An 18984-nucleotide genomic window follows, 5' to 3' on the forward strand; every position below is an offset into this window, starting at 1 on the left:
TTTCTGCTAAGTGTGCAATCTTATGTACATCCAGTTAATATTATTATTATTATTATTATTTATTCAATTTAATAGACCGCCCTACCCCCGAAGGGCTCAGTTGCTGATAGGACTTAGTGGTAACCTCTTATTCTGCTTGTATTGAAGAGTGATGGGTAAAATGTTGTCTATTCCAAGGCCCCTTCTGTTCTGCTAGGGCAGCTGGGGAATCCTGAGCCAGGAATCTTGCACTATAAGCCTTTTCAAAAAGCATTATATCACCCCGACCTGTCAAGTTGTAATGGGAGTTTGCAGCACTGGGCAGCAGTCATTACTTATTTTTCATATTGTCTTTTAGTGCTAATGAGATGATGCTCCAAAGTGAAAGGCGTGGGAAAGCTGCCCCCATTGATTAGGTCCTGGGGCCCTTTTGCACATCTAAACATGACAAGATGTTGATGACACGTTCTGAATAAGACCAGTGGTCTATCTAGTCCAGCGTTTTCCCACTGCTGCCAGTCAGGGCCCATGGGTAATGGCATAGTGCCAAGGGGTGGGGGAGGGGCACAATGCACTGGGCACATGCCATGGTGGAGGCCTGGTGGGGGCAGGTGGGGGTGGGCCTGGTGCAGGGCCCACATGTGCCCCGGGAGTAGTTCCCTCTTGCTTCGGCCCTGCCCATGGGCCACAGCCACTGGCTTCTGATTCTTCCCTGGGCTATGCCCCTCAGAGGCATTTTGCTTTGGAGCCTGGAGGATCCATTTGGCCCACATGACTTACAGCTAATAATAGGTCAACCCTACTTAAATCTGTCCATCTTTCTTTCAAAATCCATCTTAGCCAGTGGCCATTGCCATATCATGTGGAAGTGAGCCTCACGAGCCAATTCCTTTTTTGTGCAAAGTAAGATTTTCCTTATGTTGTTGAAGGCTTGTTCATGGCCGGAATCAACTGATTGTTGTGGGTTTTCCAGACTGTGGGGCAAGAACTACCAGACCTTGACCGTGCAGCTGGGAGAACCCACAATAGCCAGTAATATTTTCCTTCTTGACTATTTTTTCCCCATACCCAGCCCATGAATACCTGCTGTATCTACCTACAGGCTGCTTAATAAAACTATACAATGTGCTGTTTTTGCCAATATGCCACTCTCCAACCTTTTAATGTTTATGAATTTTGAAACAAACAAACAAGCTGTGTTGGAAAATAAATCGGCCAGGTTTCTTTACTAAGTGGTCCAAACTGATAATTCCCAGCTGTATTGTCGAAGGCTTTCACGGCTGGAATCACTGGGGTGCTGTGTGGTTTCCGGGCTGTGTGGCCGTGCTCTAGCAGCATTCTCTCCTGATGTTTTGCATCTGTGGCTGGCATCTTCAGAGGATCTGAATTCCCAGCTGTCTTACTTTAATAGTGGTATAGCAAGGATAAGGTGTACTGAGCCCCACAGGGATAGGGTGGGATAAAATTCCAATAAAATAAAATAAATGAAATACTGTATCATTCCAAACTATCAGTTCAACTGTGGCTGTGAATTGAGGCATTCTGAGGCGTGTCTTTGCTTTAAAACCTGTCAACTTTGCCCAACTTTAAAAAAAAACATAGTTTACTTTGCAACACCATCACTAACATAAAAAATAAATTAATTCCTTAACCAGCAAAGTGTTGTTCTGAGCGTAGTAAATGAGCAGGTGGCTAAGCGAGGCCTGTTGACTGACTGTAGTGGATTTATACTGAGGCTAACAACGCCTTTTATTGATAATCTCCCGCCATCTGTTCTAATGATTTATTCATACTAAGAAAGAGGGGGGAGGGGAGAGAGCAGGTGAGGAACGATACTGCAAAAAATGTCATTGCATATATTAGGGACTGGGTGGTAATTATGCAAGCAGGATCAATGCTGTAGTTAATGTTAAAAGCTGTTGCCACGTTTTTAAACAGCATTTTTAATACGCTGGTATTACAAAGGCTTTCTTCAGACCAACATACCAAGTATATACTGGCATCTATCGAAAGCCAGATGGGGGAAGGGCTGTAGCTCAGTGGAAGAGTGGATGCTTGGTTCCATCTTGGGCAAAGAAAACTGAAGCCTTCAAAGGGAGGAAAATGATGAGCGATGTGAACTATTATTTTTCTATCTCCCATTTTTTTTAAAAAAATCCCCTCTTTCAGAGAGCCAGTTAAGACAGACAGACGGGCCCAAGGATGAGAGCCAGCAGGGTATAGTGGTTAAGAGTGATAGACTCTAATCTGGAGAACCAGGTTTGATTCCCCACTCCTCCACATGAGTGGTGGACATTTATCTGGTGAACTGGGTTTGTTTCCCCACTCTTACACATCAAGCCTGCTGGGTAACCTTGGGTTGATCACAGCCCTCTCAGAACTCTCTCAGCCCCACCTACCCCATGAGGTGTCTGTTGTGGGGATAGGAAAGAAAAGTAGTTTGTAAGCTACTTGGAGACTCTTTACAGAGGAGAAAGGTAAGGTATAAATCAGTGGTGGGATTCAAATAATTTAACAACCAGTTTTGGTGCTGAAATTCAAATAATTTAACTGGTTGTTTACAAGCACCATTTTAACAACCGGTTCTGCCAAAGTGGTGTGAACCTCTGAATCTCACCACTGGTATAAATCCAAACTACTACTCCTCATCTAATTTGGAATTGATTTTATTTATTTATTTTTAGATTTCTAGGCCACCCATCCTAAAAAAAAGGGTTCAGGGGGGCATACAATCAATAAAAACAATAACACAACAACAATAAAACACTTAAAACCACTTCAGCCAAAAAAACATCAGCACAATAAATGAACAATAAAGCCCCAGTTCCCAGAGATGGTGACTCCCCCTTGTTCTCTGCAGGTGGTTCTGCATGTGATACAGGTTCCAGAAAGTTGGAATTCTCATGTTTCTCATTTCCCTGCATCTTCTCTCCACAGGCAGTAACACCGACCAAGGTTTGAGGCAGCCATGAGAGACTACCAGCAGGATCTGGAGCACTTGCCCAAGAACTCTATGATTGCCATAGAGTTTTGGGGACAGTGATAGCATCTCCCCACCACTCCGCCACCAGTGTGATGCCAGCATTTCTGTATCACACCAGAGGTGATGCCATCACTCAGAGATGCGGATCGCTCCCCTGCTTTTTGCCAGCCTGCTTCCACCCACTGGCCAGTTGAGTGTTGGCAGGCAGTGGCAGGAAATGGTGGGTGACTGCCCGTCATTAGCACCTGAGGACCCTAGTATGCATCTTCTTCATGAGGTGTCTTAAACTTCCTGGCCAGCATTGTGCATTTCCCTCAAAGGGGTCTGGACAAATAAAGATATGCTAAAAATGTTAGAGATTAGCTAATGGCTGAGAGATGCTTGTGCTTTTGGGATGTTTGCCCAGACAGGCTGGAGGTCCCAGGTTTTCCCAGCTTTACTTGCTAAAGGCCTGTCCCTCCCTTTCTGCCCTTTCCAGCTGCTTTGTTGTGGAGTACAAAAGGGAGGCTGGAATTTAAAAAGTGCAATTTCCACACTCTGAAAGTGCATGGTGGGTAATTTCCCCCCTTGTAGAGAAGCAGTTAAGGTAACTGACAGGCCCAAGGATAAAATGCCAATCCAGCGGGTTAATTGCTGATGTTAAATTTGAGCAGATTAAAAAGCTTTAAGTATGTTGATTTCCAGTTTGCACAGTCAAAGGGAGCTATATTGCAGTGGGAGATGTTTGCTTGAGACAAAGAGTATTTATCTTTAATAACTGATCAAAAAGCTCATGGGTAGTGATACCCAGGTACAAAAGGGTTGGAGCCTTCCTGTTTTATAAACAGCAACTGGATTTGGGAAGAAAACTAATATCAGTGGCACCTATACTACCTTTTTCACTCCAGTCTAATAAAGTACAGGAGCTAGCCTTATGAGTTCTACCACCACGGCAGGGGACCACCTAGTATCCACTCACTGGCCCAGATTCCCCCTTTACAAGGCAGTGGGTCAGAAATTTGGAGGGGGGGCACAACCCAGAAATGATGTCACCTATGATCCCCCCAAAACTGAACGGCAGGACAGAAGACTCCGAGAACATCATAGTGATGTAGCAATGTCATTTCCAGATTTATACCCTAAAGACCTACAAAGAGACATGAAGCTAAGTTGCTTCCTTTCTTGAAGGCCTTAAGCGTTTTTCTAGAGGAAAGTCTGTCTTTCTTCCAGTTAAAAATAACTAGTGAGTGATTTAAAAGACTTCTGCCTAAGACCTTGGAGAGCTCCTCCTGTCAGATCAAGGAAGGCCAACCTTGATAGACTAATGTCCTGACTCAGTGTAAGACAGCTTCACATGTTTGTGTATGTAGCTGAGGCTGAAACAATAAATGCTAGTTAGCATATGTTGTTTCCTGAAGGCTGGTATCAAAATCAGGAGGTGGAGTTCCCAGGTGGGAAATTGGGGCTGGGAGCCTCTAGAACAGGGGTGGGGAATGTCCAGTCTGTATGCAAGCTGCATAAGGCTGACAAATAATTTGGTGTAGCCTGCTCCGACTCCTGTTCAGATTGCCCTCTTCATGCTGTGGGGCTCATGTTCGTGCCAGCCCTGTCTGGCTGCAGCCACGAGACTCAGACAGGCAATCAGCACTGCTGCCCGGGCTGCTCAGACAATAGAGTCAGAAAGGCAAGGGGAGGGGTCCAGCACACATGGGACCAGCTGCTGGCTGCACTGCTGGGTCCTTAAAAGCCTCTGGGCACCCCTGATGACCCAGTGCTCTACTGGCCGCACTGCCCCAAGGCAGGAACAATGGGAGAGGTGGGAATCTGGAGAGGACCGAGGCCGGGCCAAGTCCAAAAAAGCCAGGGGGAGGGAGAGAAGGAAATCAGAAACCGGGCAGGGGCCAGGGAAGGGAGAGAAAGAGAGAAAATGCATGTGCCGGGAAAGACAACTGTTTAAGTTGATCATTTGTATGGCCCACAAATGATGTTACAAATATCCAAATGGCCCTTGGCAGAAAAAAAAGTTCCCCACCCCTGCTCTAGAACCTCCAGTTTCCTGATGGGTCCTGCAGATCTCCTGCATTTTAAACTGATATCCAGACTATAGAGATCAGTTCTCCTGAAGAAAATGGCTGATTTGGAGGGTGGTTTATATGGCACTTCACCCCGCTGAGGTCCCTCCTCTCTCTAAACCCCACCCTCTTCAAGCTCCACCCCCAAAATCGCCAGGTATTTCCCAACCCAGAGATGACAACCCTGGTCTTCCCCTTCCTCTCTTCTTTCACACTTAGCAGAAAACCTATAATGGAACAAAAATGAAACAATGAAAATCCGCTTAGCCCTTTTCTTAACATTGCTCCGAGAGTTCAGTATTGATTACAAACATGCATAAACAACAAGTTAAATACAAACTTCTAGAACATCACATGTTTTGATAAACCAACATGTTCAGATGCGCATTTTCTCCCCTATAACAATAAGGCTCATAAACCAGAGTGCAAATGAAGATTGGACAGGACTCAGAAGATTATTTTGGGGAGGCTAATTTCTTTAGGGTGTTCCGTGTTCTGCTGCTCAGAGAAACGCTCCTTCATTTGCATGACTCAGAAATTCATTAGCCAGAAGCGCTGATACCCGAGCATTATTTGGGCCACAGTTGGACTATCATTATTCAATCTGCTCGCAGCTCCTTATTTGAATCAATAGGAGGCCAGAGGGCCTTGACAGACTATATTTTTTCTAATATTGATCCTGATGACCAAGTTGGTGCCCTCAAGTCTAACTATTGATTCCGGGGTTTTTTTCAAGAGGGAGAGAGAGCTGTCAAGGAAAAAGGCCAGCTTTCTGCTATTAAACACATCAGGCCTTGTAATTAAAGAAAATGGCAAGCTGTCGCTTATTTAGAAAAGCAGAGGAGCTAACAGGGCTAAATTTTAAATTAACGTATGCGCATCCCTGTTTTGAATTTTCTCAAAAACCTTTTCTTAAAAAGAAAAATCCTACCTGCCACAATTCTAGGAGGCAAAGTTTCAGCATTTTAGGTTTGGCTGCAGGGTTTCCATGCAAAAGAATAGCATCTCAGGAGAGTCTCCCAGGACTAAGAGCTGAACAGAGGGAGTTGCCTTCTACTGAGTCAGAATATTGGTCTCTTTGAGGTCCGTATTGTGTATCTGAGTGGCTGCAGGTTTCAGGTAGAAGGTTTTCACATCATACGTGATCCTTTAACTGGATGCATAAGATACTGAACTTGGGATCTGTCTGCAAACTTTACCACACACACACATTTAACCTGGGTTTGGCCTTCAATGTCATGGGTTTCAAAACTCACTTTATGCCAACCCTAAATATTAATATCAAATTACATGTACTTGACTGATCAGTGAAGAGAACATCAATGGTGCTTTGGAACACTCTCTCCTCTGGAGAACACCAGGCACTGCCTCTGCAGGAGTTTAGGTGCCTTTTTAAGACCACCTTCTGTACCGGGTTGTCTTTTCCAGGTGTTGCCTCCCCCGCCCCCCTTACACTCCATTTTATTTGGTACCTGCTCTATCCTGTCCCAGCTCCCTATTGGTTCAGCCCCACCCAAATTTCTGAATTGTGCTGGGGGTGTGACGAACGCATTTATCCTGCATTCAGTTTACAGGGTGGAGTCTGCCCTGAAAGAGTTAAGCCCTGGCCAGCCCTGATTGGCCAGAGGAAAAAATGCAGGTACTATAAATAGAGTCAGCTAGAGTGCTGAAGGGTTCTTTTTTGTCTTTTTGGCTCTGTCTGTGAGCTTTTGTGCCTTCGGGTACGTTTTGTGGCAGAGTGAGGAGATTCCGCCAAGATCTCTCACTGCTGTTGTTTGTTAATAGCTGAGGAAGCTATTAAGACATCTGAAACCCTGAGTCTGGAGGAGAGTGACCGCCACTCAGGTGTTTTGAGGGAAAACCTCTGACAAGTCTAAAAGTCTGTCCTCCACAGTTAACACCAGTCTTGGGAGGCCCAGTCCTGTGGCAGAGAGGCCAAATTTGGGATTGTGGGAGAGGGAGGCTGTTATGCCAGAACCCCACCGGGCGTAGACTGGATGTTTTGTTTAGTGGTTAGGTACAGTGGACTAGAGTCTGTCAACAGAGAGTGTAAAACCTCTAAAGAAACATCTTTTCTGAAACATCTTTTTCTGAAGAAAAATCTTACTAAAGAGACACCTGTGAGTGTCTAGTAACGTTTTAAAACTTAAGTGAAGTGCCATTAACATCTCTGCAACCGCTAAGCTCTGAAATCATTAAATTCTGAAACCAACAATCGTAAATCCTCTCAAGTTACCAGAGAAGCCTCTTTTAAGCCAGAAATAAACGTTTTAAGTTTTTGTTCAGTTAAATCCGTTCCAGTCTCTATTTTTGTCTGTGTGTGTGTCCCCCAGAAAGGGTGGTGTCCGTTTAATCAGTTGTGTGGGCTATAGTAAAATATATTTTGGTGGCAGCGAGAACAAATCAAGCTAATTATTAGGAGGGTTCCTAAAACACCTGACAGGAATCCTTCCTATGGAGCTGAAGCTAACCCGCTTAAGTTACAGGGGGAATCATGGGGGATGGATGATTATGTATTTTTAGGAAGGGGGTTAGAGTAGGGGATTGGGATGGTTTTAAAAGGAAATTTTGATCTTTTATTATTGTTTTTATGGTGTTTTTAGGATTGTACCCACCCCCACCCCCCACGGGGACTTATGGGTAGGTAATAAACACATAGTATTAAATTGAATTGAATTGAGTCCTTGCATATCTGCTTTGCTACACCCATTATAGTGGGTGTTCTATATATTATTGGATGGAAACAATGAAGAAGAGTTCATTTTTATACCCCGCTTTTCAATAACATCAGGAGTCTCAAAGAGCATTACAATAGCAATACGTTCCTCACCCCATGTCAGGCATTTTGTGAAGTAGGTGGGGTTGAGAGAGTTCTGAGAGAACTGTGACTGGCCCAAGGTTACCCGCAGGCTTCATGTGAAAGAGTTGGGAAACAAACCTGCTTCACTAGATTGGAGTCCACTGCTCTTAACCACTACACCACACTGGCTCTCAACACAAACAAGTTGTGTTGTCTTGCACCACATTAAATGTTGCATTCAAATTGATTCCTTCTAAAAACATGGATGGGGCAATCTCTCCAGACAACGCCATGAAAGGAAATGACTTGCCCAAGGTCACCCACCAAGGTCACAGGACCAAACCCAGCACTATAAGCACTGTACATTGCTAGATTTCACACACGGTTATTCTAGTACGTCTTATACTTGAGGGATGTTGTGATCCTCTCAGTCAGTTCCATGAGGAGAATCGGAGTATGACCATTATTGGCTGTAGAAGAGCTCAGCTTTCACACCACTGTCTTAGCAATTGGGCATGGCTGTGAGTAGAATTTGCTGGATTAAATTATTGGGCTGTCTATCGAAGCATGTTTGCTTGAAATAAATTCTGCGAAGGTGAACATGGCTATCAAATGACTGCGTCTGGTGCCAGTCTTGTTCAAGCAGTTCAGGCAGATGTTTTGTAATAATTCCCCAAGGAATGGTTGAAACTTTTACTGGGACTAAAGCAAAGCCTTGTGTGGACCACCCTGAACATAACTATCAACTGCTAATAGCCAACATGAAAAGTGAACATCAATTAAAACAACTCTTTTGACCCTAAAGTGGGGAGTTAAATGACTATGCCATTTAATCAAGGAACATTGCCAAAGCTCTTAAACCTTACTTCCTTAAACCTAAGAACCAAGTAGGTGTAGCAGTTAGAGCATCAGACTAGGAACTAGAAGACTGGAGTTCAAATCCTCTCTCTTTCATGGAAGCTTGTTTGCTTGGGTCAAGCATGTAGTCTCAGCCTATCCTGTCTTATATGAACAGTGTGAGGATAAAATGGAGGAGAGGAAAACAATTAGGGAGACCAGATCTCCTGCTTTGGACTTCCTGTTTCTGTTTCTGTTGACCACTGGCCACCTGAGGGCTGGCAAGAGGAAACTGGTGTGTTTTTTTAAAAGGCACTGCATCTGTGGTGTGACATCGCTTCCTGTGAGTACATGGAAGTAACAGCATATCACTGGTATGATGTCTAGGTGATGCTCTAGGACTTGGACAAAACCATAGAATGGTTACCTTAACGGTACCTCATGCCAGTGACATGACATCACTTCTAATATTTTCAAGCCATGGCAAACCACCTTAGGGTTTTTTTTACTTTAAATAAATAAATATTTTGGTTAACTATATTGTAGGCTGGGCTGAATCCTTTTGACCATCTGCTCCAAGCACTCTTTCTGATCAGAAAGTAGAGTAAACAAAGTACCGATGTTACCGAATTTGGTGTTTCTTTTATGGCTTTTTCAGCCATTTTTGAGTATGACACTTGTTGGAAACATTAAGCATGAAGAGTTGATGGCAGTTGCATAATAAATATCTTCAGCTTCCCTAAAGGAGACAGTGAAGCTGGAAGATTAACAATATTATGTATAAAAGTGAAAAGGAATAAAAATTGGACTATTTGTACATCTGTCATTCAAAATATTGACTATGCCTGGTGTGCCAGCATGAATGCATTTCTCTTTGATTTGAGCTCCACTACTGTAATTGAACTTGGATGACTGTGCTCCAGCTGGGAACTCTACAATTTCAGAGTTGTAACTAGGCTTGGAAAGGAACTGAACCATAGGGGGCTGGCAGGAGGTCCTGCTCTTTTGACTAGATCAGGGGTAGGGAACCTGCGGCTCTCCAGATGTTCAGGAACTACAATTCCCATCAGCCTTTGTCAGCATGGCCAATTGGCCATGCTGGTAGGGGCTGATGGGAATTGTAGTTCCTGAACATCTGGAGAGCCGCAGGTTCCCTACCCCTGGACTAGATGAAGGCAGAAGACCAGGTGTCTTGTATTTTCTGCCTAGATGAAGGCAGAAGACCAAGTGTCCTGCCAATCATGGCCACCAAAATGCTGTACTGCTTGTGTCTGCACTGAGGCTTTAGGGCAGGGCCAATTGAGTTTACTTGCTGAGTGATCTCCATAATGCTTTCAAGGGAAGGTCTAAACAGGGAAGGTCTAAACAGAGTTACACATGTGTATGGCCATTGACTTCAGTCAACTTAGAAGAGTGTCACTGTGCTTAGGGGAGCACCGTAGATTAAGCTCCAAGTCTCAGACCTCAAGATTCCTGACTCAAGCCCTAGATCCCTGTTCTGAAATTATTATTACCTAAGCATTTACGGGTAAACTTGATGAAATGTCACACATTGGTCTGTCCTTTATTCAAGAAGAAGAAGAGTTTGGATTTATATCCCCCCCCCCTTCTCTCCTGCAAGGAGACTCAAAGGGGGTTACAATCTCCTTTCCCTTCCCCTGCCCCCACAACAAACATCCTGTGAGGTGGGTGGGACTGAGAGAGCTTGAAAGAACTGTGACTAGCCCAAGGTCACCCAGCTGACATGTGTTGGAGTGCACAAGCTAATCTGGTTCCCCAGATAACCCTCCACAGGTCAAGTGGCAGAGTGGGGAATCAAACCCTGTTCTCCAGATTAGAGTGCACTTGCTCTCAGCCACTACACTACGCTGAAGCTACATATAGCTACATACAAAGGTGGAACTAGTGTGTGCGAGCCGATGCAGCATCTGCCATTGCCATAGATTGCTGCAGATTCTGCACATGTTTATTCCCCCGACTGTTTGTTTTTAGTTGTTTGGAGATCTTTTTTTATGTCAAAAGTTTTGTGTTAACAATTTTTAAACTTTTATCTGTAAACTGCCTTGAGCGCCGTTTCAGTAGAACAGTGGGGGGTTTGCATTGCAGAAATAAATATACATATATACATGAGCCACTGCATAGACTGAGAGCCTTGTTTTGCAAAATAACAGCACTGGTAGTACCATTCTAAGAAGAGTTAAGCCCGCCTAAGCCAATGGACTTTGACCGGTGTAACTCTGCCCAAGGATGACAGTGTTAGGAGGTGAATGGTTTGGTGCTTTCTGCATTGCTAATTTTATTTCTGAATTTGTGTTTCACTTAGGGAAGTGTGACTGTGTGATATAGCTTCACTTAGGGAAGTATGACTGCGTGATATAGCTGTTAAGAGAGTTGCACTAAGATGCTGGAGTCTGAGGGTCAACTTCCCATTCTCCCATGAGTGTGACCACAGCCTTATCTCCTCTCTAACCTATCTCAAAGTGTACTGTTATTGTGAAGATAAAGTGTAGGAACCGAGAACGGCAGTTGGGGGAAAGTGAGTACAGCCCCGAGTGGGGCTGAGTAACTTTACAATTGCAAAGCTAGGGCTACCTGGTAGGGCAATGGGGAGGGTGAAATGTTGTGAAAATGACCCTCACCCAGAGGACATCAGGTCACTTTCTGCTCAATCCCAGATGTGACATCATCTCATTGTGGCGATGCTCTAGGATTCCATTGAAACACTATGATTTTACCATAGAGCAAGGATCCTCAACCTTTTTGAGCCTCTAGGCTCAAATTGGAATTTTGAAACAGCATGGTGGCACAACCATAAAATGACTGTAACAGAATGCCATATGAGGTGAAGTCAGCTATGCAGTGACTGCCACGGATTAACTTCAGTAACACAGTGAAAATCCTTGTGCTGTGGTGGCAGCTACTGCTGAAGCAACATTTTAAAAAAATACACAGCCAATCAAATGTACAATGACCAATAAGAAGCCTTGATAGAAGCCCCATTTAGCCCTGCCCTCTTGGTAGAAAGACTTGGCAGATGCCAGGAATATATGCCTTGGAAAAAATGGTATTTTAAAAATCTGGATATCAGGGAGCTGAAAAATATCAGAATTTCTGGTTATCTGGGTACCAAGAACCAGTTTAGTATTCCAATCTGGGATTTCACAGGATTCCAATATTATTCAGCTCCATTATTCTGTATGGGGAATATTTCTGGAGGGCTGAAGGGGCTGTTTGTTGAGCAAAGTGTGTTAGAATTTCAGTGTAGCTGCTAACGTTTTTAAACAGCCCCCAAGTTTCATCTGAATTGAATCTAGAGGTCCAGACCAGTTCTATGGGCTGCTGGACAAGGTGCCACCAGCTATCCTATACTGTTTCCCTTGAGGGGAAATTCCATTGTTTTTCCAGGGCAAAGAATAGCCAATGAGCCAAGAGCAAGCAAAGCAACCCCTGGCCAAAATCCTGTTAAAGCAGACAGAACCAACAAGCCCAAATATCAAATTCAGAACTAGGAAATTCAAGAATCCAAGGCAATGTCAAAAAAGAGAATCCACCGCAAACCACAAACTGGACACAAACCAACTTGCACAAAGAAGATAATGTTACAAGACCCACAGAGCTAATTTCAAAACCAAAAATCTAAGCCAATTCAACCTGTCAAGCCAAAATCAAGCCTTATAAAGAAGACACTGACAGAGACACATGGCAAAATTCAAGGAAGTAACAGTATTGGGAGCCTTAAAACCCAATATCTCTGGTTACTCCTGAACAATTCCAGGATTTGGGGGGACCCTTTTTCTGGTATCCTGGGAAATCCAGAGGCCTGAATATATCCATAAAATACCTTAAAGGAAGTATTTGGATGTATATTCGGAACAGATGTATTTTTAGGCTTAACTGGGGCACATTAAGGGTAGCCAGATAATAATGTGGAATTGTTAGTTGCCATCTTTGATGTAATTTGATTTGATGCTGGTGTTTTAATGTCTAACGTTTACTTTTACTTGTTTGTTGACTGTTGAATTTTAACCATGAAACTGACCTTCTGTTGTTTAGCTATGTGTGTTAGCTGCCCTGAGCCTGGCCTTTGGCTGGGAAAAAGAGGGATAGCAAACCTAATAAAATAAAATAAAATAAATATCTATATAAATGCAAATCCCAAGATAGGTTCCATGGCACCCCCAAACACCATGTTGGGGGTTCCTGCCATAAAGTTTCAACGGAATCCTGGAAGGTCATTTTGCATGTCCCAACTTCCTTAACCCTCCCACCCCCACCCCACCCCCACCCCACCCCACCCCAGTTTCTAGCAATGAGCTATCAACTCTTACAATTGTAAGTACTTTGGAAATTGTGGGTTTTTATGCATGGCTACCATTCTGTTTTCAGAATAAATGAAATGACATCTGATGTGGTTTTTATTATTTATGTTGACTGTTAACATGGAAATGAATGTTTCCATTAGGCACCATGAAATTAAGCTCTTTAAAATGTTCAATTTATGAGCATTCCATTAAAACACATTGAGAACGGAAGAGGTTAAGCATCGTGACAGGGGTTAATCCGTTTTTGCACATTAGCGACATGTTAATGAATGGTTAGCAGAAAACATAAATTCAAGTTGCTTTGTTTGCAGAAGCAAAACTGTTTGCAATCGTTTTGAGCAAGTCAGATGGCTCTTGGCGGCAGTTGGCATATGTATGTAACATTGCCCTGGAATTGGATGTCTCGCTTGCGTGTGCTTCCTGTAAGCAGCTCTTGAACCGGCCTTTCAAAATTTTTACAATTATTATTTGTGTATTGCACTACAAAATGAAATAAGGCAGGGAAAATAGGCACAAAGAAATGTGCCTAATATCACCAACTTCAGAGGCGTATCTAGGAAAAATGTAGCCCAGTACAAAATCTGAGCCCCCCCCCCCTGCAATATGGGCGGCTGCCCTCCCCCACCATGAACAGTGTATGGAGTCCGTGTATGACCCTGGGGTGGGAGGAGGGGTGTGGGGGTGATTTTCCACCCCTATTTGACTAAATGGCCACAGCCTGGGGAGATTTGACCCCATATGTCCCCCTTGGCGGTACGCCCCTTTCACCAAGGGGAAACTAAGCTGGTCCAGGCAATGAATTGTGGCCGTATTCATGCCTGATTGACCAGCCCTGCCCCTAACTTTTATTCTCTGTTGCCGTTTGGAGCAGCAGGAGTAGGGGGGAAAGGACATTTGGTCTTTCCCCTCAAGAGAAATGGTAAAACCATAGTGTTTCCAGTGGTTCCTAAAGAGGACTGATATAACTTCCAGGCTTCCTCAGAAGCGATGACATGCCATCGCCAGTGGCTGCCACCGCGTTCCTCCCCTCCCCGCAAAGGTCTCCCACTGGTTGCCAAGCTACCCTACTCTAATTCAAACTTGGATGATTTTTAAGTGAGATGAAACATTTTAGTCTTTGATTTGACAGCATCGGAAAACATGTTCTTTCCTTCAGATCGTTGACAACATTTGTAAACCTACATCTTGTACATGCCTTGCACAGATGGTGAGCGGTATGGTTGCCAAGTACTCTTCTCTCCTGTCCCGTTTACTCAGTGCCAAATGGCCCTGGGTCACTACTTGCACCCGGGGAAGGGGGGCTTGCATGTGTACGGAAGTGATACATATTTCTGTAAATATTTTAAATAATAATTTAAAAAGATCAACTAAAATTCTTTGAAAGCATATTAAAGCGGCAACAGAATACAAGATAAACAGTTCCAATGACAATCCTTCCTGCTTTGTTTTATTGCAATATGTAACCCTTTCTCGATTATTCATTAAAACTGTTCTTGCAAGGGCAACAAGATTGACTTTTGAACGTACTCTGTTTCTCAAATTTTGATAGAAAGGCACTTGCTAAACCCAGCTCTCTTTCTCTCTCCTCAAATAAAACATAGCTTGTCGGGGCCCTGAGAGACTTGTCATCTGCAGGACAATTGCTAACTGCTCTGATTTTGATAAGACAATCCTGAAAATTTTCATCGTGGCAGAATTTTTTTTTTAAAGTAGTGAAATGGCCTTTAGGAATATAAAAACTATTACATTTTTAACATACATTCCGGAAACAAGTGAGAAGAATGGCAAAGGCAGCAGTTTAAATTTCAGAGGGGACTTTAGAAGGGCCACTCTAAGCAGAGCTACACCCTTCTGAGTCCAATGGTATCAATGGATTTAGAATGGATTTAAAATGATATAATAATGCTGTTTAAAATGACATCTAAGTCCCTCCAGATCAGCCAATACACTGCTGGGGCATTGCAAGCATCATGATGTCACCTCCGAGTAAAACCTGAAAGTGATGGTGGTTGCTCTAGGAATCACCAGAAATTCTGTGGTTTCTCTAACGGTTTACTAGCAATTCCTAGAGTTCCCACCATCACGTCTGGGTTTTCTCTTGAAGTGACATCATAATTCTCATGATGTTGACTCTCCCACCCTGTCCTTCCTTCCTTCCAACCCACCCACCAGTTGCCAGGCTCAGCTTGGCAACTTAATGTACAGGATTAGCACACAAGCTGAAAATGTAGATTTCCTTAATTCTAATCATCTGAAATTTAAAATAAGAGGAATCTGCCCCTTCATTTTCTCCTCAATGGCATCCCAGTCCTAAGCATATGGAAATGAGGAGCTATAGATCAGTGGCAGAACACCTGCTTCATATGTAGGAAATCTCAGGGTCTCTCCTAGTATCACTTGTTATTGCTGCTGTTGCTTTTGCTAATAATAACAATAATAATAATCTGTCCAAATGGACAAAAAGTTGGCACATAATACACCAGACATAACAGTGATCGAGGACAAAAAAAATGACCATCATCCGCATAGCAATAACTGGTGACAGCAGGGTCATTGAAAAAGAACATGCAAAGGTCACTAAATACCATGATTTGAAAATCGAGATCCAGCACAAACCAGCTGAGGTCGTCCCACTGGCAGTCGACACCCTGGGCGCCATTCCGAAAACACTAGGATGGCACATGAAACATTCAAACTGTCAAAATCAACATTACAATGTCCTAGACTCGAATTGAGGCTCGAATTGAGGCTCGAATTGTAATGAAAGGCCAATAACCAGCTAAAGAACTGGCAGCTATGATATTAAACAACGATAATAAAAGTGTTGGCGTACATTACTATTTTCCTCCCCTGTTCATAGAGCTGGTGGGAGAAAAATAATATTTCAAAAGCCTTTGGTGACACCTTGACAGTACTTCCAGGAGAAAAAAACCCAGAAATGATGTCAGTCCAATCTAGGGCCCCTTCCGCACACGCAAAATTATGTGTTTTCAAACCACTTTCACGACTGTTTGCAAGTGGATTTTGCTATTCCGCACAGCTTTAAAGAGCACTGAAAGCAGTTTGAAAGTGCATTATTCTGCATGTGCGGAATGAGCCTAGGAGTCACTGAAAACAATATGGTTTTACCAGAATTTCTGGCGATGACCTCAGTTCCTGTTTTCCACTGGAAGTGGCTTCATGTCATTGACTGACAGTACCCCCCCCCATATTGACCCCTTGACCCCTTCCAGTTGCCAAGCTGTGCCTGTCAACCCTTGTTGCAGGGATTTCTGGGGCAATCGCCCACTTCCTGGTTGGAGGAGTTCTGGCTGCAACAGAACCACACCTCATTTGCCCTCTTGTTAGATTCTCTGGAGTGTTGAGACTAGAAGGAGCATACAAGAGTTGGATTCTTCCTCTGCTACACAATCACTGTGTGGGATTTTGTGAGAAGGGAGCTGTGACTGGAATGAAGAGAGTGAATCAAAGACACTTTTGTGATTGGAATAAGGGAAGGGGTTCTGCAGCTGGCCTTGCAGATTTCTTTTGTTTAGATTTCTCCATCTTTTTTTTCTTTCTAGCTTCCTCTACCCTTCCTAGGATGGCAGTTAATTTGCGATAATGAGCCTACAAGGAGGAAATTTGCCTGTATTGTATAGAAACTTTGGCATATAATAAGTGAAATATAACAATGGAAAGTTCCCAAGATGGCACCCATCTGGTGAGAGGTGATGAAGCCAATCGGGTATCTTGCATAAAAGCTTAATGGTTTCCTTTTAAGTAATAACCAAATTCCATCTCATTATGAATTTCGCATGCATTTTACTGGGTTACTTCGGGAACCTGGCTGTGAATGGATCTCATTAGTTGGGTGATCCTGTTGAGCTAGTAGCATATCAGTTGGAAGGGGTCCTTTCCCAAACACATAACAGGATTTTAGAAAATGCTCCTTCTGTTTCAAATCACAGCAAGAACAGTTCACATTTTTTCCCCTTTAATTAAAATAGCTAGTGTATTTTTCTTTCCCTTTTCACTCTCTTTCCCTGTAACCTGTAATTGTAAAGTCACTTTCCTGGAAGTAAGTCCCATGGAGTAGACCGGGGGTGTCCAACTTATGTCCGTGCAGATGTTTATGGACTACGATTCCCATAAGCTCTGCCAATTGGCCATGAACATCTGAAGGGTCATAGGTTGGACACCCCTGGAGTAGACCTAAAGAGGATTCTGATAAGACCTGCGCAGGGTCTTGTTCACTGGATTGTGATTTTGTTTATATTTCATCAACTCTGGAATATTCATTTGTATTATATATTGTATACTGAGAACTATTTATTCTGGTAGCTAGAGCCTCAATTCAAGGCCTATCTTCAAGGCCTATTTTTAAAAATTTGTATTTTAAGTGCACTGCATAAACATTGATTTCTTTTGTTGAATTTGTTTTTATATTGTTGCTGCTCAATGTTCATGGTACCTAATTCAATTTTTAGGTTGGGTATCCCCCTTTTTTAGTACGTGCAAGCAGAAAGAAGAGTATGGGGAAGGAAGAGAGCTTAGCAGGAATGTAATACTGTAGACTCCTCCAACTGAAGCTCTCTTCTCCTCCAAAGGAGTTGATCTCTGAAGCTAAGAGATCAGTTGTAAATCTGAGTGATGGAAATTGCTCTTTCAGCTGTGTGCAATGGTGGGATACAAACCAGGATTGTTTGTGTTTCTTCTGTGGTATGAGTTGAAAAGGCATGAAGATCAAATGCCATGTGAAATTGGGGTGCCATGATTGAAACTCCAGATGCGCAGTTGAGTCTTAAGTAGCACCCTTTGGGGAATGTGTGTGTGTGTGTCTTTGTGTAAACACTAGTATTACATATATAAGCAGTATTGGAGAGTCACTGGGGAGAAAATCAGGGTAAAACATCTAAATAGGTTCAGATATGGGTGTGTTCTTTTCCTGAAAAGCTATTTTCATCAGTTGAATACGTCTCCTCACCACCACACTCACAAGTCTAAATAGACCTTTGTCTTGACTCTTGATTGAGCTGAGCAGTTTTTATACCTGGTAAAAAGCAAACCTAATTACCCTTTCTCCTTGTTTCTCAGATCATCTGAAAGGATTCTATTTTTCATTGAACACATCACTCCGCCTCCATCTGCTTACACCCAATTACGGACTATTTTCCTGAGATCCCATCCATTTCAAGGCGCTCTCATACCCTACATCTGGAACGACAGCTAGGTAAGAGGAATTATAAGTTTACTTTGTCTTTCAGCTTGTTAAATCTGTGCTACGTGTACTTAGGATTAATTCCAGTAACTCCTTCTTTTAGGACTTAAACTGCATTCCTCGGCAGAGTTATACCCTTCTAAAGTCCATTGTCTTCAATTGACTTGGAAAGGTATAACTGTGCTTAGGATTGCTCTGTTAATGTAGTACATGGCAGGGGAATCTATTCCCAAATGCATAAAGGTTCCAAACGTGTGTCTAGCTTGTTAGGAACTAGAGTGATGATCCCTTAGGAATCAATTACATGTTTTGCTTTCAGAAAGCATCTGCCTGATGATGTTGGTTGCCATTTTCTTTCCCAGTAGGGCACCTTAGTCTTTATGAGCTGATGTTTGAATTTATACCATTTCCTATGGTTCTATTGTATTAGTATTTAATTATTGTCAATAGATTTGTTTCCTTACTCAGAAAATGTGCATCAATCAAAAACAATCTTTACCAGGTTAAGTTTTGATGTTGAAGATGCATGATTGTATGATTTTGAGAGCCAACATGGTGTATTGGTTAAAAGCAGTGAACTCTAATCTGGAGAACCAGTTTGATTCTCCATTTCTTCCCATGAGAGGAGGACTTTCATCTGGTGAACAGGATTTGTTTCCTCACTCCTACATTCCTGCTGGATGACCTTGGATTAGTCATAACTCTCACAGTATTCTCTCATCCCTACCTACCTCACAAGGTGTCTGTTGTGGGGAGAAGAAGAGAAGGAGTTTGTATGCCGCTTTGAGACTCCTTACAGGAGAGAAAAATGG

The 18984-nt window shown here is 43.0% G+C and overlaps 1 protein-coding gene across 1 annotated transcript in view; it reads left to right on the plus strand.

Moving 5' to 3' along the window:
• CNTN5 (contactin 5) overlaps positions 1-18984 on the plus strand; it is a 934675-nt gene that overhangs the window by 260643 nt on the left and 655048 nt on the right. The window contains exon 2 of the mRNA XM_048492765.1: positions 18049-18184. The gene's annotated coding sequence lies outside the window, so the exon portion shown is untranslated. The remainder of the gene's footprint in view (positions 1-18048; positions 18185-18984) is intronic.

The sequence above is a fragment of the Sphaerodactylus townsendi genome, linkage group LG04 (genome assembly GCF_021028975.2).
Source record: "Sphaerodactylus townsendi isolate TG3544 linkage group LG04, MPM_Stown_v2.3, whole genome shotgun sequence".
In the NCBI taxonomy this organism is placed as follows: Eukaryota; Metazoa; Chordata; class Lepidosauria; order Squamata; family Sphaerodactylidae; genus Sphaerodactylus; species Sphaerodactylus townsendi.